Source organism: Phyllopteryx taeniolatus, chromosome 17, assembly GCF_024500385.1.
Source record: "Phyllopteryx taeniolatus isolate TA_2022b chromosome 17, UOR_Ptae_1.2, whole genome shotgun sequence".
In the NCBI taxonomy this organism is placed as follows: Eukaryota; Metazoa; Chordata; class Actinopteri; order Syngnathiformes; family Syngnathidae; genus Phyllopteryx; species Phyllopteryx taeniolatus.
The window spans coordinates 3,077,860-3,104,079 of NC_084518.1; the positions used below are offsets into that span (position 1 = coordinate 3,077,860).

At 41.9% G+C, this 26,220-nt stretch overlaps 1 protein-coding gene and 1 long non-coding RNA gene across 4 annotated transcripts in view; one reads left to right on the plus strand and one right to left on the minus strand.

Annotated features, from left to right (window-relative positions):
• LOC133466845 (E3 ubiquitin-protein ligase RNF43) overlaps nucleotides 1-26,220 on the minus strand; it is an 87,639-nt gene that overhangs the window by 29,473 nt on the left and 31,946 nt on the right. The window lies entirely within an intron of this gene.
• LOC133467374 (uncharacterized) lies at nucleotides 21,820-23,778 on the plus strand. Its single transcript, XR_009785208.1, has 2 exons — nucleotides 21,820-22,945; nucleotides 23,051-23,778. It is a non-coding gene; the product is annotated as an uncharacterized LOC133467374 (long non-coding RNA).

The window sequence follows — 26,220 nt, forward strand, 5'->3', positions numbered from 1 at the left end:
GCAGCGGGCTGAGGTCAACAGGGCTCCCCCTCGTCTTACCCAGCGGAAATCCCTAAATGAAAACCCCCAAGGGGGACATAAACAGCTGGCACCCCGGTCAAGAGGGCTTTGACGTAATGTTCTGCAAAGGGCTGGTGCTTGTCTGTCAGAGGGCAGAAGCAAAGTGGGAAGGAAAACAGCAGGCTTCGAAAAGAGGAGTAAGATATAGAAACATGGATCTACTTTCCACTCATCATTAAAGCCAGAATGATCGTTGCAACAGCAAGAACATGGAATGATCTAACAGACAAAGGGGAGGCAGGGAGATGCGTATTCTTTAGCACCTCACATTGCTGTTAAATACACCAATGCCCCCCCTCACCCGATCAGGAAGTAATGCAGCAATCCCTGGCCTGGCCTGGCATACCGTTTTGCCAGCTGCCTCTTACTAGAACTGAATTAAAGGCCTACAGTTTAACCTGGCCCCTAACAAGCAAAAAGGGAAGACAATTTTACAGTTCACTGATGGCATGACCTCAACTCTTGTTAAGTACTAGCTCTATGGGAGATGTTGAAAAGGAGTCATATGCATTGTTAAAAAAAAAAAAAAAAAAAGTTTTACTGTAACATTACAGTGTCTTTTAAATCTTACAGTGGTCATCGTCCAAATTGCTTCTACTTTTGAGATACAATGAAAGTGTTGTCTAATAAAGTAGATAAGATCAAAGCGCAGTGAAACCTCTAAAGTCAAATGTCCCTGAAGTCATAACATTCAGCATTCAATCAACAATTTCAAATTTTACCACAGAAGGGTAACTAACAGTGATGACCATAAAACCGGAACGGTGCACACGTTCTGCCTGCTCAGTATAAAATGGCAGTTGAGGACAGTACGCCCACATAAGCATAAAGTTCACTGGTGGGTCACAATGTGCAACAAACTTTCATTGCCATTTACGAGCGAGAATATATTTGATTATTATTACCTTTATATAGTGGGTAACTTCTTTCTGACATTTCCAAATGTTAAAAAGCCCAATATACTGGATGAAATCTTTAAGCAAGGCCTAGTGCACACATACATAAAGATAATTGGCCTGTCCAAGAATGACAAACACCAGATTATTTGATGTTTGAGAAGATTCTCCTCTAAAATTAGTGGTCTGTGGTCTGAGGCGTCTTATAGTGAATTTGTCCCCAAAATAGGGTCTGAAAATGGGGCGGGCCGACAAATTTAAATGTTAAATGTGTTAAATATTTATGAGCAAAACTCTCCATACTGTGTGTGTTGGAAAGCTGACGACTCCCGAGTCGGGACTTGGCGAACTGTGATGTGAAACGGAATGTAGCCAATTAAGAAGCGACCAGGAAGTGAGTGGAAAGAAAAATGAACATTTTCTACCCAAAATACAAAGCTTAGTGACAAAAGCCATGAACTTCATTTGAGAACTCACCTCTCAACTCTCTCACATTAGACTATTAAGTCCACTTTCATCCTGTCTATAGGAATCTTTCCATGGTCTTTTCTTTTTTTAATTTCAGGATTTTTCAGTAAACAAAATAATCCCAAGAGAGAGATCACATTTGATCACGTGCGATTTCTGTCTTTGAGGACGAGATTCTGCATCGGTGGTGGAACGCAATCTTTACGTGTGTGGTGTCCTCTTTTGATTTTATCGGAGCACACCACACACAGTACTATCAAAAGTGTTAAATGCTCTTTTTTTTGGGGGGGGGGGGAAATCTTTCTATGTGGGGTCTGGAACAGATAATCTTTTAAGATTTGCCATGCCTAAAGTGACTCACCTGCCGTAATGCCCTTGCTACACAATCCCTATTTTTACACTTCTAACCCTAATTAAAAACACAGTTTGACTCTGGAATTCTCTTTCTAAGGGGAAAAAACTTTTCTAAATCTTAACAAATGTGAAATTGACTGGAATGGCTTGTGTTTGACCTTGCAGTAGATGCCGCAGCCGTGCCTTGGCGTTCCGTCTGGCTTTTTGAAAGCAACCACCTTGTGGATGGATAGGTGCGTAAAGGTTTTACATCTTTGACAAGAGAGCATTATCTTCTATTTTGGGCACGCTCTCACCACGAAGATTCAGGTGGCTGCCATGTGCCATCTAGCACTTAAAACACACCCAGCCATCAGGGTACAAATGGCATCGGGACAGACTGAAACATCTTCATTTGGTTTTTGTGTGGCCTTGAGAAAAAGGGGCCTGGGAAACCAAATCACCAAGTCTCCATTTCACAGAGACAAGAAACCACAGGGCACGCAAACAGTTCCCCACAGACTGTTAACAATGCTCACTCCTCCATTCCGCCTCCTCCTCATCTGTCTAGATCTGTTGCAAACTGACGGGGACGTGTCCCTTGGCTCTTTTGTAGCCACGATTAAAGGCATTCCTTTCCAGTTCAATCAAAGGCTGTTACAAAAATATTCTGAGGCAAGAAACTAACAGCTTGAAAAACAAATACATGGACAGAAAAAGACAAAAATAAATAGAAGCTGTGGTGAGAAGTCAATAATATTTTCCCCTTGCTTAGGCCTGCGGATGTTCTTTTTTCATTTGCCAATAATCAGCGAGAGGGCTTTCAAGTTCATCTGCTGCCAGCCAGTGTTGCAGGGAGGAAGCTCATCAGGGTCCACCACTCAATTACTGGCAGTGCAGCTTCTTCTGAAAAACAACTATTGGAGCTAAAAATAGATGCAATGTCATTTCAATGATGTTGAGTGATTTTCGACCGAGCCCCGGAATATGGTTTGTGTCGCGAGCCGAAATTTGAGGTAAGCGTCAGATACACCGGTGCTTGAGTGAATTGGGGTGAAAAAAAAAAAAATGGTGCAATTAAGATACTGTAATGCCCTCGCGTGTGTGCAAGAAGAGCCACAGTCAGCCATTTACTGAACAGAACAAACAGCCAATCACAAAAATACAAAATAAGAATACTCTACAACACTGGCCAACCTGACCACAGCTCCAGATGACCCTCACTAGGCCCACACCCAACAGTATGTACAGTCATACTTATACAACCAGTTCATTTTCTTTTAACCTTTGCTTTTATTCTTTTTATACAATGCAGTGCTAACTTTCTTTATTAAAAAACAAACAATTGTTTTTTTTTGTTTTTTTTTTTTGGGTGGGAACAGTTAAACGGCATTTCAATTTATTTCAAAGGGGAAAAGGGATTTTATATGAGCAAATTGACGAACGGAATGAATTCAACTTGTAAGTAGCACAGTATACCAGGTAGGGGCAGTACATTTTGCAATGACTGTGAGACTTTTTGAAATAAGTGTTTGACTGAGGAAGCGAGCAAGCTTTGTCAATGGAGCTATAGGCCCTCAGGCCTGCCGGGTTTGTGCATATCAGCAGATTCTGTATTAAATCCACCGTGGTTCTATATCCGCAATTAAACTTGCACAGAACCTGGGTAGTGGGTAAACACGCAGACGCATTTACCTAGGTTCTAGATTGATTATTTAGTGAGTGACTGCACCTCAACTAAAAATGTCCTGGATTCTTTTGTGCTTCAAAACCTTCATTATGCAACCACAATAATGCAATCGCTCAGAAAGAACTGGGATCAGAAGATAAATTATTGTTGTACCCATAACACATCTTCAAACAAGTTCAATAATTGTGACGCCTTGACGCCAAGATGAACATCAAAGATGGAAGCGTCTAAATAGTCGTGCAAGTCTGTTGCTAAAGGCCCACATGCGTGTGTTGGCATGTCAACATACATCTGCAAAGCTGCGGAATAGTATAGCGAGACAGATATCTACTTAGTTAGATGGGATGGCTGAATGTGGTCAAATGCGCTCACAAGAGATGAAACACTGTCTGTCTTGATAATTGGATAAGGCTTGTTGAAGCCAAAGACTGTGTTTTTATTTGGGTGGCAAGTTCAAAAGAGAGCACAGAGTGGCGTTTCTCAAAGGTCACATTTGTCCTTGGACTAATAATCAACCAGCAGTGGAGTCCTCGCACGCACACACACACGCACGCACGCACACGCACGCACACACACACACACACAGAATGACAGAAAAACACCAAACAAACTCCTCTTGTATGATGCCAATGTAATGTTAACGGTGGACGCTCGGTTAGCATATCCGCCTCGTAGTTCGGTGGTTCCGGGTTTTCTCAGAGTACTCCGGCTTTTTCCCCACAATCCAAAAATATCCATGTTAGGTTCATTGTAGACTAAATTTTCCTTAGGTGTGAATGGTTGTTTGTCTATAGCACAGGTGTCAAACTCAAGGCCCGGGGGCCAGTTCCGGCCCGCCATATCATTGATGTACAAAACCTATGACAAAATTGAACTGAAAATAGTGTCAAAAACCAAATCATATGAAAACTGAGGATCCACGGTACATATAATGATATGATGAGGTGATTATCCACAGTCATAATGGCCCTCTGAGGGAAAGCATAACAATAATGTGGCCCACGACAAAAATGAATTTGACATCCCTGGTCCATACTGTGTGTAGTAGTATCTTATTTCTTACTGTATTTATTTAGAATGTACTTATTTAAAGACAGCGTTTTCTAAATTTTTAGCAAGACAAAAATACTTTTTTTTTAAGTTACAAGATCACGTTCCAAGAAGCTTATCAAGTCAAATCAGACTAGTTCTATTGGCCAAGCTGGTTGGAACGGGTGGAGGAAGGTGTCAGGTGTGTTGTGTGACAGAAGAGTCTCTGCTAGGATGAAGGGCAAAGTTTTTTCAAGACAGTGGCGAGGCCAGCCATGATGTACGGATTAGAGACAGTGGCACTGAAGAGACAACAGGAAGCAGAGCTGGAGGTGGCAGAAATGAAGATGTTGACGTTCTCTCTAGGAGTGACCAGGTTGGATAAAATTAGAACTGAGCTCATCGGAGGGACAGCCGAGGTTCGATGTTTTGGAGACAAAGTTAGAGAGAGCAGACTTGGTTGGTTTGGACACGTCCCGAGGAGAAATAGTGAGTATATTGGTCGACGGATGATGAGGATGGAGCTGCCAGTCGAGAGAGCTCGAGGAAGACCAAAGAGAAGGTTGATAGGCATAGGCTCACCTGGAAACCTAAATAGGACAAGCGTTATAGAAAATGGCTGGATGGAGGTTAACATTTGTCTGGTGTCTGGGGACGAAAAGGACAAAGGGCCCACTCACACTGGGCAAGCGTTGGTGCGATTGCCACGCTTGTCCCATGCAGCCCTGCACTTACATCTTCATTTGTTCTTCGGTATTCTTACGTGTGCCATCATTTCACTGCATAACTGTGAGTCTCCTTGGTACGAGTTGGTCTTGTCATTTCTGTTGTGCTGTCAAGGTGGTAGTTATCTTTAATAAGGAGCAATTACATTGATTATACATGTTGGGCGCCTGTGCATGTATTTCTTGCATGAGCCAACATTCCAAGCTGAGGCTCGTCTCTTTCAACTGTGCCGTGTCCTCATTAATGTATCACCGAAAGAGTAAATGCACCAAATGAACAGTGGCCTTCAAAAGCATCCAATTTCAGACCTATTGTTAAATGTTCAAGTTTGAAGGCCCCAAAAACGTCATCTGAACGAACGGACAAAATGACATTTCTAATCAATTTGCAGTTGTACTGCAGCGTTGTGAAAATGTACCCTTCGTCTCTACTCTTTCATAGCAGTTGAAAATAGCATCTGCTTGCAAATACAAATGAGCAGGAAGCTTAGTGCTTTATACCCGTCAAAACAAAAGGCTTGTGTTCTTTCCCTCCCTTTATTAACAGCGTCATCCAACAACATTTACCACTGAAAATGACTTAAAGAGACGTCAGCCCATAACGAGACTTCAATAATTACCACTCGGCCTAAATTGACTTGGGGTACGTCATCAGAATGTTTATACTGTATAAACGGGATGAGACTTCCAAAAAATGAAACTGCCGTGAGAAAAGAAGTGAAAAGTTAAAGGGGATATGAATTATGGAAAGCTTTTTAATTGCTTGTATACAGATATTTGAGTCTATGTCGTGCTTGCCCAGAGATTTTTTTGGGGGGGGGGGGGGTTAGTTGGCCATTTTAAAAATTACGTCTGGAGCAAGCTGTTCAGCTCTTCGCCCGATTGCAATGTCGTTGTGTTTTGCTGATGTGTGCACTGCATCTGCCACATGCGCGGATCCGCACACTAATTGCCAAGTGATAAAGTTCCACCTCTACGACTGAAAATCATTATTTTTTATTATTTTTTTTTAATTTGAAAGCAAAATTCACCTTCAGATAGAGACTAAATTGTGAAAAATGCATCCTGTGTAGATTTTCAGTTATGGTAATCCCCAAAAGTTAAATCGAGGCTCTTCCATTTGGCTTTCCAACTCTGTTAAGATTCTCCCATTCATCGCTGCCCTTCTCTGCTATGGCCCATTCTCATAGGTCATATAATGCTGACCCAACCTAGCTGCAACGATGTTGAAGCAGGATAATCTTAAAAAGTCAACTCTTTTGAGTCATCTCCACGATCGCCACACAGAATTGTACCCCAAGGTAAGGCACGATGTCACTGTTGTCTCAAAGAACATTTTGTGGACTCTTGCAAGCATGAAAATGCATCTTGGTTGTTGCTGATTGCTGATTTTACATTTTCGCTCTTTAAAATAAAACTTGTTTAGGTGTTTTATTGGGTTCAAATTGATTTGAGCAATATTGTTGTAAAATTTACGCTCCTGCAGCGTTCCCCGATATATCGCAAATCATCGCTTGCGCTCCTGCTATATCACGTTTTTTTCCCAAACAATTGTTGTACATATTGTTCTCGTCTAAATGTACCCTTACCCCTGACAATTTTATTTCCCTCACGGGATGAATAAAGTATGTACAGTTGTGCTCATAAGTTTACTAAGCCTGGCATAATTTGTGAAATAATAGCAATTTGAAGGGGGACCATCTCATTATTTTCTTTATTGTTCTTTTCTTTCATGCTTGCGCTATTTTGAAATGCCTTACAGTGTAATTTGAATCCCATTAAAAATGAATGTGTTTTGCACAACTGTATCCCTCTGGTAATCGAACAGGTGAAGGGGATACCCAAAACAATGCGTAGTGTGTGGCTGTATATTGCTTATTGCATTATTAAGGCAGGGACTGGAGCCGAGCGCAGCTGATTGAGGGCAAAAGGCAGACTACAGCCTGGGCTGGTTGCTGGTCAGTCACAGGGCATTTGTGAAAAGGCTCCAAGTGTGAAATGATCCCATGCCAAGCATGAAATCACTGCGCTATCAAGTTGGAATCATTATGTCTATTGGCATCTTTCACCAGCTCAAACGAAACTATTTCTCTAGCTTCTGTCCGGCAGGTGAAACACACGCCTCTCCTGCTGCAAACTAAAGTAGAGACGTCGTGAAAGATTAAACGGGATCTTCCTGCTCAAGTTGGTTTGATTCACTTTCAATGTACAAGCTGTAGATGTGCACACTACAGCATACATACCATCAACAACTCAGAACACTCCATCAGCCTCAGGCTAGCGCTGCACTATACGTTTCAAAGCTCCGACTTAAACATAAACACAACACTTCCCTGTCATAACAGGTCAGCAGCTCGGTAACCCAGCAGTTTGTTAGTATTGCGCTGATCCCTCTTCCCTTTCAACACGGAGGCCACATCTCCATGTCCTCCAGGCTTCCTCTGGCCCGTCACTGGCCTGCAGGATGACTCCACCTTGCTCACGTTTCCACAACATGATGGAGCGAGAAAACACTAACTTTTCGCCTTGTCAAACACTTTTGGAAATTTGAAGAGATGTGTGGAGACATCAGTGAAACAAGTAAGGAAGGGTGTTTACCAAAGGGTACACATGGTAAAGAAGAAGAACTGTCGAATAACAAAGGACTGGAAATTCAAAGCTCGGCAGAGGGCATCTGAAGTGACAATTTGCTTAACATAACTGGAGAATTCACATGAGGCTATCTGTCCACCAGCTGCATACGGGAAGGGATTAGTTTGTGTCAGTTATTAGTAACAATTGGAATGTAACATTTTACCACAATACAACCATTTATTGATAAACTCAGAGAAGGTTAATGTCAGTTAAAACACAATAATGGACACTGTATGTACAAGCTATGGCAAGGAGGTTGAGTGCAGTACACAATTATTATTATTATTATTTTTTTTTAAATTGGACTTAAACGATTTGAATGAAGTCACACAATATTTCCTAATGTAATGGCTGATCACATGTATTTACCTTATTTGGAAGAAAGCGTCTATTTTTGAGGGGGGCTTTATTTTTTGTTTCTTTTTTGATGGTACCATGTCTAGACAAAAGATCATTTTGAATTCATTTTTACACCGCACTGTAGTGCAATGCGTTCATCTTCTTTCTTGAATTCCTTGACGCTCATGGAGCAATCGCCACCTGCCTTCGCCCGAAGTTTCCTTTCCTAATATTTTTCATTTGTTTCAGTGAATGATGCGCCCGGCAATTTATTGAGAAATGGCATCTATTCAAGCAGAAACCACTATTTGAGGATATATGGTAGTCAGATATAGCCCAGAAACTTAAAACTGCAATGAAAACAAAGGTTTCTCATAAAGTGGTGCAATAGCGGTCAGGTATGTTCGGCTACATTTTGGACACGCTCAACTGCGAGTGAATAGCAGATAAAACACAACAACAAACTACAGCTGACACAAACAGGTCTGCGATGGGTCTGGTAGGTAGTGTGTGATGATGTGAAGAAATTCACAAAACCAATAAGATTTACTACACGTTCACCGCAGTAACCTTTTCCTGAGAACTTTTGGGGGGGGGGGAATGGTTATATTGACAGCTTACAGTAAGATAAAAATGGCAAGCAGTGGTTGGGCATCGAGAATCAAGAACCGATTGGAACCGGGACGAACGTTCCAGTTCTTCAGGAATCGTTCAAATTTATACATTTCGGTTCCCAGTTTCAATGGCTACAGTCCGCCGACCGTGAAAAGGTGGCGAAAACCAACGAAGAAGAACGCGCACAAAGACATACTTCCTCCCAAACAATAAAATACGTCTATACCAACATTGAGCAGCTAACAAGGTAAACGGTTGGTTGCACTTTTGCATCGATGGTTTTTAGCATTTATGTTAGTCTTCAAACCAACGTAAGAGCCGATGACAGAAAAAAAAAAAAAAAAAAAAGCTTAACATTTACCTAAAACTTCACCGTAGCAACTTTACATCACAATGAATTGGGAAAAAATCCACATAAACGTCTCACAGAATCACAAACATCGGTGGGTAAGGAAAGGAATCTGCGTTTTATAGCATTTGGTTCAATGCATTGAAAAAAATACGCTTGGTTAATTTCTGACTTATTGGAGAAGCCCAGTGAGCCGTATCAAATTAGGGTATAAAAAGGAGAATTCAGTTTGAAATGTACAATTCCTGTCCAAAATACTAAAATATCCAGAGGTCACTGAAAGTGAAAGAGTCCGCATTAAAGCACTGCCAGTAATAATGCTGTATGGTCTCTTTTTAATAGATAATCTATGTTTGTAATATTTGTTGTGTATTTCAGTCAATGAAACAAATGTTAAAATGCTATTGATGTCCAATATATGAATACTGTATATTAAGCTTTTATTTTGAAGTTGGCACTCTTAAGTGGAGTGTCTGCGTCGGTAAGACACTATGAACAATTGTTGTAGCTGCTGCCTTGACTTGAACTTTTTGGCTGGCCCAACCGTGATGGGAAAAAAACATTGGGATTAAATAGAGAGGGAAATCACAACTGTCGAGTTCTTTGCCGTTTGTGACCGTGCACGAATGACCAATGGTCAAGCAGAACTACGGCGACGTACCCGTCCTTGACAATCACTATGTTGTCGAGGATTTTCAAATGAAAAGTCGGTGCCTGCAGTCTAACGTTATTGTGTTTTATGCATGAACTGTATTTGCTTCCATTAAATTGCAATTCATGATTGCACTTCATTCAGTTAGCCCGTGGTAAAGTGGAATTTCTTTTGGGTCCATTTATTTTTGTATTATCCATCCATCCATTTTCTTCACCGCTTATCCTCACCAGGTTTGCGGGCTGCTGGAGCCTATCCCAGCTATCTTCGGGTCATCTATCAATGATTCGAATTATCAAGATTCTTTTTGAAACTGAAAAGTGTTACGTATTGTTTGTTGAAAAGGAGTGGAATGAAAATAACGCTTTTTCCTTAACATGAGGATTAATCGTGACTAACAATCGGGATTACAATATTGATGAAAATAATCGTGCAGCCCCGAGCTGCTACAAATATGGAAGGTTTACTCCGCTAGAGACAGTAGTGTGTAGGTTCAGTGTGGTTGTGTTTCATGTTCAAATGCGACGTGCTGCTCAGTAGATCATAATTTATATACAGTGCTGTGAAAAGGTTTTTACCCCTTTCTCAAAGTATTTTTTTTGCATGGTTTCCTCACTTTAATGTTTTAGATCATCAAACAAATGTAAATATCAGACAAAGATGAGACAAGTAAACATCAAATGCAGCTTTTAAATGGTGATTTATTAAAGAAGAAAAAAAACTTAAAACAACCTCGCCCTGTGTGAAAAAGTAATTGCCCCATAAACTTAATAACTGGTTGGGCTACACTAAGCAGCAGCAACTGAAATCAAGCGTTTTCTAGAACTGGAAATGAGTCTTTCACATCTCTGTGGTGATATTTTTATTCCTCCTTGAAGAATTGTTTTCATTCAGCATCACTGAAGGGTTTTGAGCGTGAAGTCTTTTTAAAGTCATGCCACAGCATTTCAATTGGATTCAAGTCTGGACTTTGACTAGCGCACTCCAAAACCTTCATTTCGTATCAATCCATTCAGAGGTTTTGGTGTATTTTGGACCGTTGTCCTGCTGCGGAACACAAGTGCGCTTCAGCTTGATGTCACAAACTGATGGCCCAACATTCTCCTTCAGGATTTTCTGGTAAAGAGCAGAATTCATGGTTCCATCAATCACAGCAAGTCATCCAGTGTCATATATCCTGTTTTGTTTGCTTGGGCCTAAATGATATTACTATCAAGAATGGGTACCCGCTGCCGCTGTTGGACTCTGCATTCAATCCGTTGCATTCTGCTACCATCTTCACTAAACTGGACTCGCGTAATGCCTTTCACTTAGTGAGAAGCAGAAAGGGTGATGAGTGGAAGACTGCCTTCAATACTCCCATGGGTCAGTTGGAATATTTGGTGATGCCGTTCGGTCTTACGAATGCCCCCGCTGTGTTCCAAAACTTGATCAATGACGTACTGCACGATATGATTGGGCGCTTCTGTTTTGTTTACTTGGATGACATTCTCATTTTTTCCAGAGATCTCAAAGAACACCGGCAGCATGTTCGGCTAGTCTTGCAGAGACTTCTTGAGAACCGTCTGTACACCAAAGCAGAGAAGTGTGAATTTCATGCCTGTTCTGTTAAATTTCTGGGTTTCATCGTGGAGGGGGGCCAACTAAGACCCGATGCAGCCAAGACACACGCTGTGGTCGATTGGCCATCTCCGACATCAAGGAAGCACTTGCAAAGGTTCCTTAGATTCGCCAATTTCTATCGGCGTTTCAATTACAGTTGTAAGGCAGAACCTTTGACAAGGCTTACATCAGTAAAGAAACCTTGTTATTTGGACCCCAGAAGCTGAATCGGCTTTTGTTGAGCTTTCGTTTACTAGTTCTCCTGTTCACACTCATCCCGATCCAAAACTTCCATTTATTGTAGAGGTGGATGCCTCGGATTCTGGAGTGGGGGCCGTACTATCCGGTCGACCAGAGAGTGCACCCCTGCGCCTTCTTCTCGCATCGCCTCAGTCCTGCTGAACATAACTGACGTTGGTAACGTCCTTGTGTCGGTTAGAGTTTGTTCTCCTAGCTTCCTTTAGTGTTTTCCTCCTGTGGCTCCCCGTCCACCGTCCTTATTTAAGTACCGGTCCGCTAGATGGTTTTCACGTCGACCTTCTGTCACGTCACTTTCTGTTTATAGTTGTCTTTTCACATCAGCGTCCTCCCTTTGTTCAATAAAAGTCTGTAAACATGCATCTTCTGTTGCTCCAAATATATTGTTTGACGCAGCCGTAACAGTCCAGGGCCTGAAGGAGCCAAACAGCCCAAGATCATCACACTACCACCACCATGTTGGTATGATCTTCTTTTTCTGAAATGCTGTTTCATTTACTCCAGATGTAACGAGACGCACACCTTCCAAAAAGTTAAACTTTGGTCTTGTCATTCCATAGACTATTGTCCCAAGTCTTGGGAATCATTCAGATGGTATTTGCAAAAGCAAGACGAGCCTTGATGTTCTTTTTCGTTAGCAGTGGTTTTCGCATTGAAACTCTGCCAGGGATGCCATTTTTTTGCCCAGTCTCTTCCTTATATTTTAGTCACAAACATTGACCTTGAGTCATTCACTGCCTTTTACAGCTTTTGAATTCAAATATCCACGTTAACATGGAGGACTGGCAGTGACTAACTGAGGCAAGGGAGGCCTGCAGTTCTTTAGATGCTGTGAACTCCGTTCTATGTTTTCTCAATTTGTGGAGAATAGCTCTCACCGTGGCTCGCTGGAGTCCTAAAGCTTTAGAAATGGCTTTGTAACCCATTCCAGACTGATAGATGTCAATTACTTTGGCATTTTGTTGCAGTTGTTTGATATCTTTTGGCCGTACTTCATTGTGTCAAACATGTTTTATTTCAGTGATATCTTGATTGACAGGTCTAGAGGTTATCAGGCTTTGGTGTGGTCAGTGAAAATAAACTTAGCCTTTCAAGAAATGTGATTCGCCACAGTTAATTCATGATGTAGCAAGGAGGGATTACTTTTTCATACAGGGCCAGGTTGCTTTCATTATATAAATATCACAATTTAAAAGCAATATTGTATTGTTTACTTGGTTTACTGGATGGATCTTTGTCACATATTTACATTTATTTGATTATCTTAAACCTTAAAGTGGGGAAACTATGCAAAAAAAGTATTTGAGATGGGGGGGGGGTCAATACTTTTTCACCGCATTGTACCTTGTTTATATTTTGCAATCTGTGTACAAACACTGTCAAATATGTCATGCTAAGCAAATATATGATACACATTACTTTTTAAGTAAATTATGAAGACATCTGCAATAAACAAAAGGAGTGTAAATCAGTTGAATAAATCAGACTTTACACTTGGAAGTGGTTTACCCAGAAATGTTCTAAGTTGAAAAAAATTCTAAGATTCCAAACTAAAAAAGGCCTTAAGTTAATTTTACCCTGTACGTCAACAGGAAAAGGACTCCTTTTTTCCCCCACACTGATGTCATAAAGATATTGAGGGAAAGTAAACACAAAACACACAAATAAATGAAAGGCTTTTCCATATTATTTGTGATCTTCTCCAGTGTTCATGTGGCCACACTGTCCGCACACTTAGCAACGCCTTAGCAACTTGCCAGTAAATAGTTGCAAAACAGCATCTCTGATGTGGCCCCTGGCTGCTTAGAACAGGGATTTCCAACCAGGGTGCAGTCTGCTGTGAGAGATCATCAGGTGTGTCATGGGTAATTATTCAATTTCACTTACATTGTCCGAAAATTCAATGACAAAAATACTTTTATTCACCTATGCCTGCGGCGTATATTAAAAGGGAGACCCATTATATGCTTTTCCATTAAATGGCAGAATGTACAATTAACCTGTGTATCCACCTGTTGCTATTCATACAACAGAATAAGTCATGGCTTGCTGTGATTATCAGCTTTCAACCGGATTTCACTCTCAGTCCATTTGTGAGTAAATGTGAGTAAATTGAGACAAGCTCATCATTATTTCAGGGGATATATTAGACTTTACGCCGATCTGATCGGTGTTATCGGTATCGGCCGATAATTAGCATTTTATGCTGATTGGCTTTCATGTCGTAAAGTCGCCGATCCGATCAATGACGTCATCGATCGGCTGCGCACAAGACATTTAACTCCGCGTCTTCGTCGCGTATGAATCCAAAAAATTGTTTATTTTTAGCCTTGTCACGTGTGTTGTTGCGCAGCACTGTAACTATCTGACGGCCAATAAAGTTTTTTTTCAATCTTTCAGCATACTATATATATATATATATATATATATATATATATAGTATGCTGTGAGATTTTTCTCTTTTTAAAATACAGTCATGGAAAAAATTAACCTTAACTAAGTAAAACTAAAGGTACGTTTGTTGTCCAAATATAATGATCATAACAAAAATAGTGAGTAGTTTTAATGGCTAGACAGTGTTCAAGTTGTACTGTACTTTGGGCAGAAGTATGTATGCTCAATACAGAGAAGGGTGAAGGGGTCGAGGGGTTAGCGTCGCCGTGAGTTGGGCATGTAGCCAACAGCATGGAAGTCCTCATGGAATGCAATGGAAAAATGAGACAGAGGAATGCAGACTCCACTGAGCAATGTAAACAGGCTGGGCTGAGAGAAATGCTGCCACACCACTTTGAAGTCGCTTCAAACTCCCATACAAACGCACACACACACACGGTCGTCTTATTTTTTGCAACAGTTCATTCCAAAAGTCGGGAAGAGAGAATCTAAGAACCTAAATGGACACACTACTTCAACCTGCAGTCTTTTGCATGAAACAAAATGTATGAGGGACGAAATCTAAATTTCTATTTTAGGTTCATGTTAAGATCTTAAGTAGTTACACAAAATGTGAACATAATTCAATTATCTGTGAGCCTGTCTATGGCATTTCACATTATATGTTAGCATTAAGATAGCATACTTTTGTTAAATGAAATTATATGGTTTGGTTGAGTGATTTTGTGTTTCAATATACATGTTTAATTCTCTTTTTATATGTATCAGTTTTACAGTAAACTTCAGCTAGGAGTAACAAACAGCGTAAGAGTGAGAACAAGCATTATGGACTACCACCACGTGCGCGAACGCCGGCCGCAACCAAGCGGGCGCCGTTTTTGATCGAAGAAGCCAGCCATGCGGCTTCGATCGCTTTTCCTCGCCACGATCGATCGGCGGCGCCTCAGCGAGGAACTACCGACATCCCGTATCGGTCCCGCACGCATCTGAGGGCCAGAGCTCGGCCCGCCACCAGTTCAACCGGCAGGAAAGTTACGAGCGCATCCAAACGGGACAACAACTTTCCGTTTCCATTTCTTTTTGTTTTTATTTTGGTGCATTTTTTTCCTGCAACCAAACCTGCTTCGTTTCCACCTGAGGTCCGGAGGAAGACCACTCCCCAAAGACCAGGTGATCTGCGTTCGTGAGTCGACACTGCGATCCTTACTATGATGTACAACATCAGTGCCTAATAATTTTGGGGAAATTACTAGCTTCACACAAAATCCCAACTTTGCTTTCTCTCAACGCACAAAACGCTCACACGCTCAGCAACCACACACATGATTTTCCATTTTCGTACGCCGAATTTTCTCTCTCTTTTAACATTAGTGTTATCTTCTTTTTGTAGTTTATATTTGTAGCTGTGTGTTTCCTTGTAGATGTCATTAAATATACTATAAAATTCCACTCTTGGTTGTATTTTGTGTGTTCTGAGTTTAAGTATACCTCTGTCATCAAGAACAAAAAATGTCATAAAGTGTAGCAACCTTCCGATTACAAGACTGATAAAAAGGTTTCTCGTCATTTTATACTTATAAAAAGTGACGTGCCCTTTCCGAGACTTTAGTTTGATTTTAACAATTAAACTTAAAAATTACGATAAACCGGAAGTAACGCAAGCGTCGCTTCCGGCTTTTTCCTCTCTCCTAAATTAATTACATTTGTATTTGACCAATATACGCTACACTTTATATCGCTGATGTTCACCTATTGTGGTAAGGTCAACAGGGGTTCACTGTACAACAAATCTGTACGGCGGATGCAATGGCAGCGGACAGACAATGAACTCAAAGTACTCCCAGGGGTTTCCCTTGGTGGAATACGATAAATAACAGTGTACAAGAACAACCAAGCCCACAGTTTTTACAAATACTAGAGCTTGGACTTGCCCTCTGAATTCCCATTCGCTATTTGTATTGATAGTAACAAATGACTAACGAATCAGAATTCAATCGTTTGTCCTTGTACAATGCCGAAATAATAGTCCGAAAAATGAAAAATCCAATATGGCGCACCTCCCTCAGGAAAGGTTTTTCTTTTTTAGTTCAAAATGGCTTGCTTTAACCAGGATTCTCCAAGGTTTTGAGCCTGATGGTGTCATAACTCTTTGCTGCCTTGGACCAGAAGTTTCCTTTCTAGCTAGCTGGCAGGCTACCTCGCCAAGGCTAGCTAGCCTGGGCTACCTGACTATATGCCACGCTGTGTTAAATAAACTTTCTCCCATTCATTCTGACGCGGTCCCAGTCAAACTCGGCGATGGCTTCTTTTCGGCTTCTGTTGTGGAACTACCATGAAAATCCCTGCAACTCCTTGGGGCGAGGCTATTGGACGCCTTCTTCCGCGGAACTATTTTTTAATTTAATTTTATTTTTTTTGTAAGCGATCTCGATGAAACTACAATACACATACCGTATTTTCACGACCATAAGGCGCACCGTATTAAAAGGCACAGTCTCAGTTACGGGGTCTATTTCTGTATTTAACACATACATAAGGCGCACCGCATTATTGGGCGCAGGCATGGTAAAAACATACGCTAGCTTAAAGCATACGGTAGCATCCATGCACACTGAAACAATGTTTTTAAAACGGCAGCGGGAGCAAAACTGAGTTCGGTTGTACTTTATTGAAGTATTTAACAACGTACTTATGTTATTCTTTTTGTCAATCCTCATCCACAAATCCATCAAAGTCCTCATCTTCTGTATCCGAAATGAACAGCTTTTCAAGTTCTCAATCAAACACGTCAGGTTCCCTCTCGTCATTGTCGGAGTCAGTCTCGTTGCCGTGCGGCTCCTCAGAAATGATGCCGGATTTTACGAAAGCTCGAACAACAGTGCAAGCAGACACGTTAGCCCAAGCATCCACAATCCATTCACAAATTGTGGCGTAACTCGCCGGGCGCTGCCTCCTAGCCTGAGTAAAGATGTGTTCGCCATCTGTCATCCATGGCCCCCAAGCCGCTCGCAACTTCACTTTGAACGCCCTGTTTACACCGATGTCCAGCGGTTGGAGATCCTTCGTCAAGCCTCCCGGAATGATGGAAAGCTCCTAGTTATTGCACTCAGTCGAATGGTGACTGTAGAGACGCTTCTCCCGGCTGTTCTTTTGCTCATTAATCCACTGCTCGAGCCACCTCGCCTTGTTTCCGCGGAAACTCAGCTTCGTCTTCTTGACTTGGCGAAGCTCGTTTTCCCGCTTCCTCCACTTGGAAACCATGGATTCGTTGAGCTTGAATTCTCTCGCAGCTGCTCGATTCCCAGGTTCCTCCGCGTAACTGATAGCTTTCAGTTTAAACTGTGCTTCGTAAGCGTGTCTCTTCATAGGTGCCATTTTCGGGGGGCCTTAGCCAAACCGATGCACGTACCGGAACTATATACCTACTGGGGGAGTGTCTTTAGCGTCCTCTGTCACGCGCACCCTTCCCCCTTTAACGTCCGCATGCTGTCCTCAGTCGCGTCCGCCTTCCTCTATATAAGCAGCGTGTCGGCAGGAACTGCTCCCAGTCAGTCAAGCGGAGCGCTCATTAAAGTCACACAACATTTACAGATTTTGGAACTTGGTGCACACGTAAGGCGCGCCGCATTATGAGGCGCCCCGTCCATTTTGGAGAAAATTTAAGACTTTAGTGAAGTAAATGTGCCAAGGCAGCTTTGCAGCATTTGTCAGAAAAAGGAAGGAGGATTTTCTTCTTTGATTTGTTGTGATTCGAATCAGAGAATACGTGTTCGGCATTTGTTGTTTTCGGCGGACTCGAATACTAATTTGAGTTACCACTGATTCGTTCATAATGCTAACAAATAAAATGTTAAACATCTGAAATGCACGGGCCGACTATGGTGAGCAATTCCATACAGGCTGTTGAAGGAAGGAATTGGCATGTGCTTGCAAATGTATTTACTATGTAACACGTAATAGGCAAAAATGTTAAAAACGACACAGCGCACAGACACGATTAATTCCTGAAACACAGATTCAACAAGTGACCACATCCAAATGCACACCTGCCTATGCAGTCACACACACAACATCCCCACATAGATACAGAAGCCCGCACATGTAGTCTCCCTGAACACACAGCACGTCGAGGCGTCTGGCCCGCTGACCAGAGGGAATTTTACACACACACACACACACACACACACACAATAAATTCCCACTGTTAAGCGCTGCTTCAATATGGCCTTTCAAAATCTTTGTTGAACATGCAGCAGTGATATCAGACCAAGAATGTCTCCGGTGTAGACAGCAGACATGCAGGCACCGGAGCCTCTACCTCAGCGTCTGAGCCAGCAGGCTGTGGAATCCACTGAAGTGGGCAGGTAAACACTGTTGCCCTTTGGAACGCCACTCTTGTCATTCCGGTGTGTGATAGCAAGTGTGTACATGAACCAGTTTTTGTTTCTTGTCAAAGGGTTGTAAGTGCACAAGGTTTCGGAGACATACTGTAGTTTACGCTGGGTACAGTAAAACGTTTAAGGCCTTGCCCACATAAACAGGGTATTTCTAAAATGGGTTTGGCCTTTGGTCCACCTGTAAATTCTGTTTTAGGTCACTGAGAATGGGCTTTTAGATAAACAGTATGAAGACTTTTTTAATGGGTAGTTTCAAGCAACAGTGTCGAGTGCTGATATTTCAATAATGGTGTACACATCAGCATGTAGAAGCTGAAAAAATAATAAAACACATTGTTATTTTTGTTGCATTATTGTCAAAGTTGTATTGTTTGAATATTATGCTTGATTCATTTCTGACTTCTCATAGAAACCCAGTGAGTTGGCTCAATTGTCAGTATAAAAAGGTGAATTCTCGTCAAAGCACACAACGATGTGTCAACTGGCCCTGTGTGAGTGTGTCTGAATACTACCATTTCCAGAATTCAGTTGGAAGCAGGACATAAATTGATCATTTTCTATCAAGGTACACAATACTGTCATGTTTTACTTGTCATGCTTTAGCAACCAATTGCTTCAACTTTTTAAAGAGATGTAAAATAAAGCCTGGTAAAGAACTGCGACATTGTGCAAGGTGGTCTAGCATTTGTAAGGGGAATGTTAGCCGAGGTACACAGATCACCAGCACTTAGTCTTTGGATCCAGTTGAACGAACCCAAAAATGTTAACTGACCGAGTCTCAGCCGAGACATTGGGCGAAGTGGGTGACACATCCAAAATATCTCCCCCGAGTCTCTAGAGAATGAGGTGGTTTTACAAAGATGGCATTATTTATACATTCTTCCTCATTAAAATATTTTTGGCACATAATTACAGAAGAGGCTACGCGTATTGAGCTTAGAAGAAATCTCCTTCAGACTGCAAAACACATGGCGTCTTTCTACCACAGCGGCAACATTCTGGTGTAGTACTTCCTACTTTAAGGAACCTTCAGCAGTTGTCTGTGCTGCGTCTGTGGGATGAAGGGTAACAGAGTCTAGAGTCAGTCTGTCATCAATGCTGCGAGGTCAAATCACATGCAGGCTTTTAAATTGGCACTTGCTGGTGTATTCTAGTATTCAGATACATCTCTTCACTAAAGGCAGTTTGCCTGCGGTTTTACGGTCCAGCCACCACCGTAAGTAGACACCACTCTCCTTGGCCACTAGGCTCGCAAGAGAATGGCTTGCATTTATCTTTGCCCTGTCTGCTAACCTGGAAGCTCTTGGAAATTCTGTTTATGGCCTGAGAGCAATAGTGGTTGTAGAGTTGGCACTGCATGACTGAGGAGTGATGAAGTTGCTTAACTTGTGCATCTGGCTAAGTTGTGGAGTTCATCCTGGAGGTTTTAAGAGTGGATTGGTGTAATTTTGTACTTCATCATATGAAGCATGCGAACTGAATATTCTCTTTGTCATTTGGTGTATATTTGTTTGTTTTTGCGATGCCACCACAAAAGGATACCAGTGACGGAAAAGAGCAAGAGTATGAAGACTAATGATCACCATAGAACCGGAAATGTAACTTATCAAGGATGTGGTGCAGACAGTTTTGTCTTTATGAACTATTGTTAACTTCTTTTACACTTTTATGACCGTTAGGAATTCGTCCTAATCCACTAATGCTCATTAGGTTCAAGGCTGAGCTGAAGCCTTTCTCAGCTAACTTTGGGTGAGGGGTACACCCCGGATGGATTTCCAGCTGATTTGTATAAACAAACAGCCATTCACACTTAGGCCTACATGGAAAATGTACATTTCAATAAACAACCATGCGTGTTTTTGGAGTTTGGAAGAAAACTCCAACAGGAAGGCCGTAACTCAGATTTGATGGCCGATGTGCTAACCACTCGGTCGCCAGTAAGCAATATCAAACGCCACTTAATTGCGTGACCATAATAAACGGCTGCCAGCCGCTACAAACGCGTAAACGTCGCCACACATCTCATTATTCGAACGTGCGAAACGTGCACTTCGGACACGGCGACGTGCTGATTCAGCCAGTTGCACAGAAATCCTGGCTCTACAACTGCTAATGCGCCAATTTGCCAGAAAAGCAGTATGAAGGAGGCTAAAGATTTCACGATGATGACAATTTGACCCTGGAACAGATTAAATCAATTTCCATTACGTCATACGGGAAAAGAAATATTCTCAAACAAATCGGAGGTTAACCAATTTACCAAAAGATTTTGTTTGACCTCAGAGCTTCGACTTGGCTAAGGCGGTTGCCAGAAATAATGACTATAACCAACGCTATCTGGTTTGTTCACAGTTTCCATTTCAGAGTTTTTCCTCGTAAAAGACCTGAAAATGTCGCCTTCTCTGAGGTGGCATTGTCTTCAGTGATAGATTTATTGGCGCCATTCCCTTGGTGCCACATACCCAGTTTGTCAGGTAATTTTCCAGTCATCGCTGAAAGACGACACAGCCACTGTAACGGTCATATCCGACTAAAAATAGGTTGAGAAAGCCTCGATTGAAGAAAAAATGTTGTGAGGAAGGAAAAGAAAGGAAGAAAAGAGGTAGATATTGCCTCGTTGTCCTGCAGTGTGAGAACTGCTAAACATCACATTAACAGCTGTGGGTGGACACCAAAGAAACACGAGGTTGCAGTTAAAAAAAAAAAAAAAAAGGTAACTCGAGTTCGTGACTTTTCTTTATCTTACACATTCTGTATGTCAAGCCAAAAAAGATATTCCTATTACCTACCCTTTTTGATACCAACATTTCCACAGACACCATGACGGAAAGAGGGGCATGACCACAAATATAAACAGCAATACTTTGTTTTGGAGGACTTTTCAAGTCTTCTCCTTTTTTACACAATAGTGGCAAACATCACATCCTAAGTATTGCTTTCCTAAACTGTCGCAAAGTCCTAATTAAAGGTCCTATGAAAAAACAAAGCATTGTTCTATTTGTGTTTAGTGTGTCTATCATTAAATGGCAATTATAGTCAAAGCTAGAGTCAAACAAAACTATTTTTAATCAAAATTCCAATCAGAATTCGCTTTCACAGAATTGCACTTGAATATGTGCGAGTAGAGATAAAATACAAAAATTCCATGCAAAGAAATGGGATTTGAGTCCACTGTCCAACAAATGTCATCAAAATACTAAGATGGGCATTTGACTAAATTGCCTTGATCACCTAAACAATTGATTAATCAACTAATTACTTGGCTACACATTTACACATAGGGCACACTTGGAAAAAAAACAAAACACATTCGTTTGATTGAAGACTCTAAAGTGTTAAAAGTGTGAATGCCCGTTTGTTTTTATGTGCCCTGCAATTGACTGGCAACCCGTCACGGAACTCAGTGAGGACAAGCGCTATAGAAAATGGATGCATGGGATGTTGGAATTTCTCCATTTTCTGAACTCTTGTTTCAATAACACGATTTTATTTAGTAAAGTAATGCTGTCTGGAGGACTGCCATAGTGGAAGTCTGCATGGATGTAGCTCAAGTTCCCATAGCTGATTTCATTTTGTTCTTCTTTAAGAAGAAACCAGTTGCAGCCAATGTGCTTTCATTTAATCCATTCATGACGAGATGAATCAATAATCAAGTCCATACATAATCATTTTTTAGCAAAGTGACCACGGAGGAAAAAGTACTGTCACGACTCCGTGAATGGCATTCCTCGATGTCACAAAGGAATTCAGATTTCCGCTGTTAGTGCCTCTGGGCAGGTCTGGCAGTGGACAACGCAAGCAGGACCCTGTGATAAGATCCATTGAGTGAGGCAAATCAAGTCATCGTTACAATAGGGAGCGAGCTGGTCCCGCAACCCGATCTAGCATCCCTCCATCAGCAGACCTTTACACTTCCTCTGCTGGCTCTCCTCCTCTGGCCCCGAGGGCGCGAGCACTACGGGGAGCTGCACGGCTCTGTGACGCTGTGTGAGCAATCGACACAAAAGACGGTGACCTCATATGGCATGAAAGGAGACTCAAGAACGATGTCTCAACTGGAGTCAACTACAATGCCGACAGTCCTGATTATTAACCGTCACCTGAGTCAAGTTTGTTTGCTGAGATGAAGAAAATAGTCCCGTATCGGGTTTTCCCGTCTCCTGTCTGAATGATCAAATCACAGCACTAATTGAGCAGTACTGGGAGGAAACGTCCTACTTATCAGCAGCCAAGTGAGAAAAGTGTGGCGATGACCGTTCAGCACCTTTTCTTTCACTGTGGTTTGGTTTGTGGGTTTAAACACGTGAGGGAAGGGAGTAGGAATAAGGTGAGACCAGAATTTCCTGATCCATTTTTGTCTCTGGGCCTTTGTAGACTCGCCAACAGATCTCGGCCGACTGCACACGCACCTGCGGCAGCCCAAAGGGGGAGGAGGGAAAGACTAAGGAAGTCAAGCCGTAGACAGTCGTAAATGATCACATCAAACTAAAGTCGTGGCAGGCAGGTAGGCAACAAAGAGCGAGGGTAAAGCACTGCATTCATTCAAACGGTGCTGGTGTGTGGGTGGCCCGCAAATCAGAACCAGCTTTAACAGGCTTCCATATTCCAGGAATCAGCACTGAGTGGCAAAGGCCAGCTGCCACTCTGCCAAAATGCAGCGCGCTGAGGCTCTTTTCCTGGGAAACCACATCAGAGGCAAACCGACAACAACAACCCTGACCTTTTCGAGCACTCGGCGTCCCTCCTTTTCACATTCACACCTGCTTATCATTGCGGGGTAATGTGAAAATAACCCAGTGGCAGAGAGGGGGGCAGTGCAACAACATTGGACGCTTTAAGTAAACAGCAAGACACTAACCTCCTAATTTTGAACATCTGCTTGAAGGCTGGAAGGTCACAACAAAGGAATGCACAGGCCATCTTCGTTTTAAACACGATGCCCGTTTCCTTTCCTCCACTTCATTACACCTGCCCGATCTGATTGGATTGACAGTCTTAAAAACAATTTTCGTGTGGCTAAATGCGGTGGGCGAAACTTTACAAAGCCCTCTCGGCATAATACAGACCGCATATCGTTAACACCAATTAGCAATTTCATTCGAAATTGAACTGTCGCCACTTTTTCATGTCATGATGAGCAACTTTGTGAGGATTCGAAACTAATCATATTGCCTTATCAACGTGATTTCTCGCAAAAGATAATAACACCCCAAACCCCAATTTGCTTTTAAGGTAGCTGTTTAACTTTGCAATTGGGATGGGGTGCAATTAGTACATGTCAATGATTATGGGGACTATGTAGAAAATGAAGGATTCAAAAATAAATGGATTATTATATACATTGTGTCAGTTCTTTTCTAAACACATTTTTGTAATGGATGAGGGAATTTCCCCCGAAATATTCTCAACTCTTGTTTGTATGCCAATGTTTATTTTTTAGCAGAATATTTGTGCCACCGCAGGTTTGCATTGATCCACTTCCAATAGCTGATCTTTAAACCACAAACTAGTTGAAACTGAATCAATAGCGCCACTGCTGACTGCAAAGAGTAGCGGTGCAGTAGACCAGTAATGCTTGAATATTATCTATCTACACACACACACACACACACAAACACACACTCATTCCAATTAATTTTTTATAACCATGAAAAAAAATCAGGCATGATTCAAAAAGGCAGCAGTCATCAATTCAGTGAAGTATCGGTCGAGGTGTTGTCCGTTATCATCAAAGAAAGGCAACATTGTAACATTATAATTTTACGAGTAACAGTGGTTAACGTCTTTCCACATTTAGGTGCCGATTAAGAATGTTGAAAAGTGAGATGTGTGAGGTGCAGCAGCAGTACGACTTAATATTGTCATGGTTGTTGTCTCGTACACACCTGCTCCTGAGCCCATTCCCACCGGCCCCCTGTGCCTCGCTTACCCTGATTACCCCATGCATTTAACCTCGTGTCTCATTCTTTCTGGTCGCCAGTTCATTGTACCTTGTTGTCACATTCCAGCATTCCTTGTTTCCACGTCGCCGACTCATAGTAAGCCTAGTTCCTGTTCTGATTATTGACCTTGCCTTTTTGCCTCCCGTTTTTTGGATGCTGTTGCCTTTTCGGATTGCCTGCCCGTTTATTTAAATCTCTCTTTTTGAAACTGCTCATTTGAATTGGAGTCGTGCATTTTGGGTCCTGTCCTTTGTTCCGTTCATGACAAATATGCCTGTTACCATAAAAGTCAAGCAATTTATTGTCGTTTCGATATTAAATGCGGTCCGTTTGGATGTGTGTGACTCAATGTTAAAATGTTACTTGAAACACTGTCTGTACAGTTAATACAGATTTTATGATGTCAACTGTTTGAACAGACACTGGATTATTTGTTCCCTTCAATCCTGGACAAACTGGAATACTGTTCATCATTAGAGGCTCCACTGTATTTGTATGCCAAAAAGTAGATCGTGTTGCTTGACGCACATAATATCTGCATATCGGCGCATACACACACGAAAAATTCTCGCTGTCATGTCATGACTTTGTTGTGACAATGCAGTTGCTTGCTCATTTTCAGTCATTGCTCAGAGTGCACCTTGCTTGCTAAAGCGGTGACTCATCAGATTCAAGGCAAGCTCAGTAAGAACTGAGGAATTAAACTTGATGTAATACCCATACTGCGTTACGGAAAGCTGTAGGTGTGCCCCTGTGAGCATGTCTGTATGGAGAGCACTTCCACAGTCGTGACAGGATTACGAAAACAACGGCGGCACATTAAAGCTGATGTTTAGTCATCCAGACGCTGCCGGTCGATCGCTGGTGAAACACGCAGGCATCCAAAAGTGAGTCGTCACTATCGTACGAAGAAGAACACGCACGGCGACGTGCCTGTGCCCAACGGCGGTGGCGGCCAGCAAAAAGGTCTCTTAACTTTGTTCAAATGAATGACCAGTCACCTCAGTGCAACACTTGGATAGGGAGAATGTAAAAACGTTAAATGAAAAATACCAATTTGACAGCGTGAGAACGTTAAAACTCTCTTTCATGTTCAACATGCGTGACACGTGTCAGTTTGTGGTTCGAATACTGTATTAATACATTTATCCAAGTTTTATCCATACTGTGGCCTGTCACATGTATTCCCATTTACAGTATACCATCTTCCACACTTCTTGTTTTTAAAAAAAAAAAAAAAAACATTGGCAAGATGTATGTCGAACCATTCCACCGTGCAAAAAGAAAGAAAGAAATCCTTAAAAGCACCAATTCAATGTGGCATTCGTGCCCATTGTGAGCTTATGTAGACTTCTGCCCACAAGTGTATTGAACTTGAAAAAAGTCAAAACCAACACAGCGGAAAAAACATTCTATGTGCATGTTTTGTTGATGAAATTGTACACAAGTGAATGGTTGGTAAACCCTGCTTGATTATGGGCCGCCCGCTGTCGCTGGTCAGTATTTTCATTCAAACATCTGTGCTTACAGAGAGCTGTAACAGATGAAGACAACTCGATCAATATTGCCAGTTTACTTTAGACATTCCTTTGACAGAGTCAATGAACGTTTGACGCTGCATACACCTGAGCGACCGCGGATCATTTTGGAGCTGACGTCGGCACGGTTCTCCAGTATTATATGTCTGTCTCATCGCAAGGTCCTCAGAAGCTCGACAGTTTTAATAAAAAGAGTCATGACTGTCGCCTCAGGAGAGATGAATATACGTCGGCAGATCTGCGCATGGTGTGTGAAAGGAAAGCAGTGAGGGAGGGGAAGGAGGGGTGCGTCTCAACAC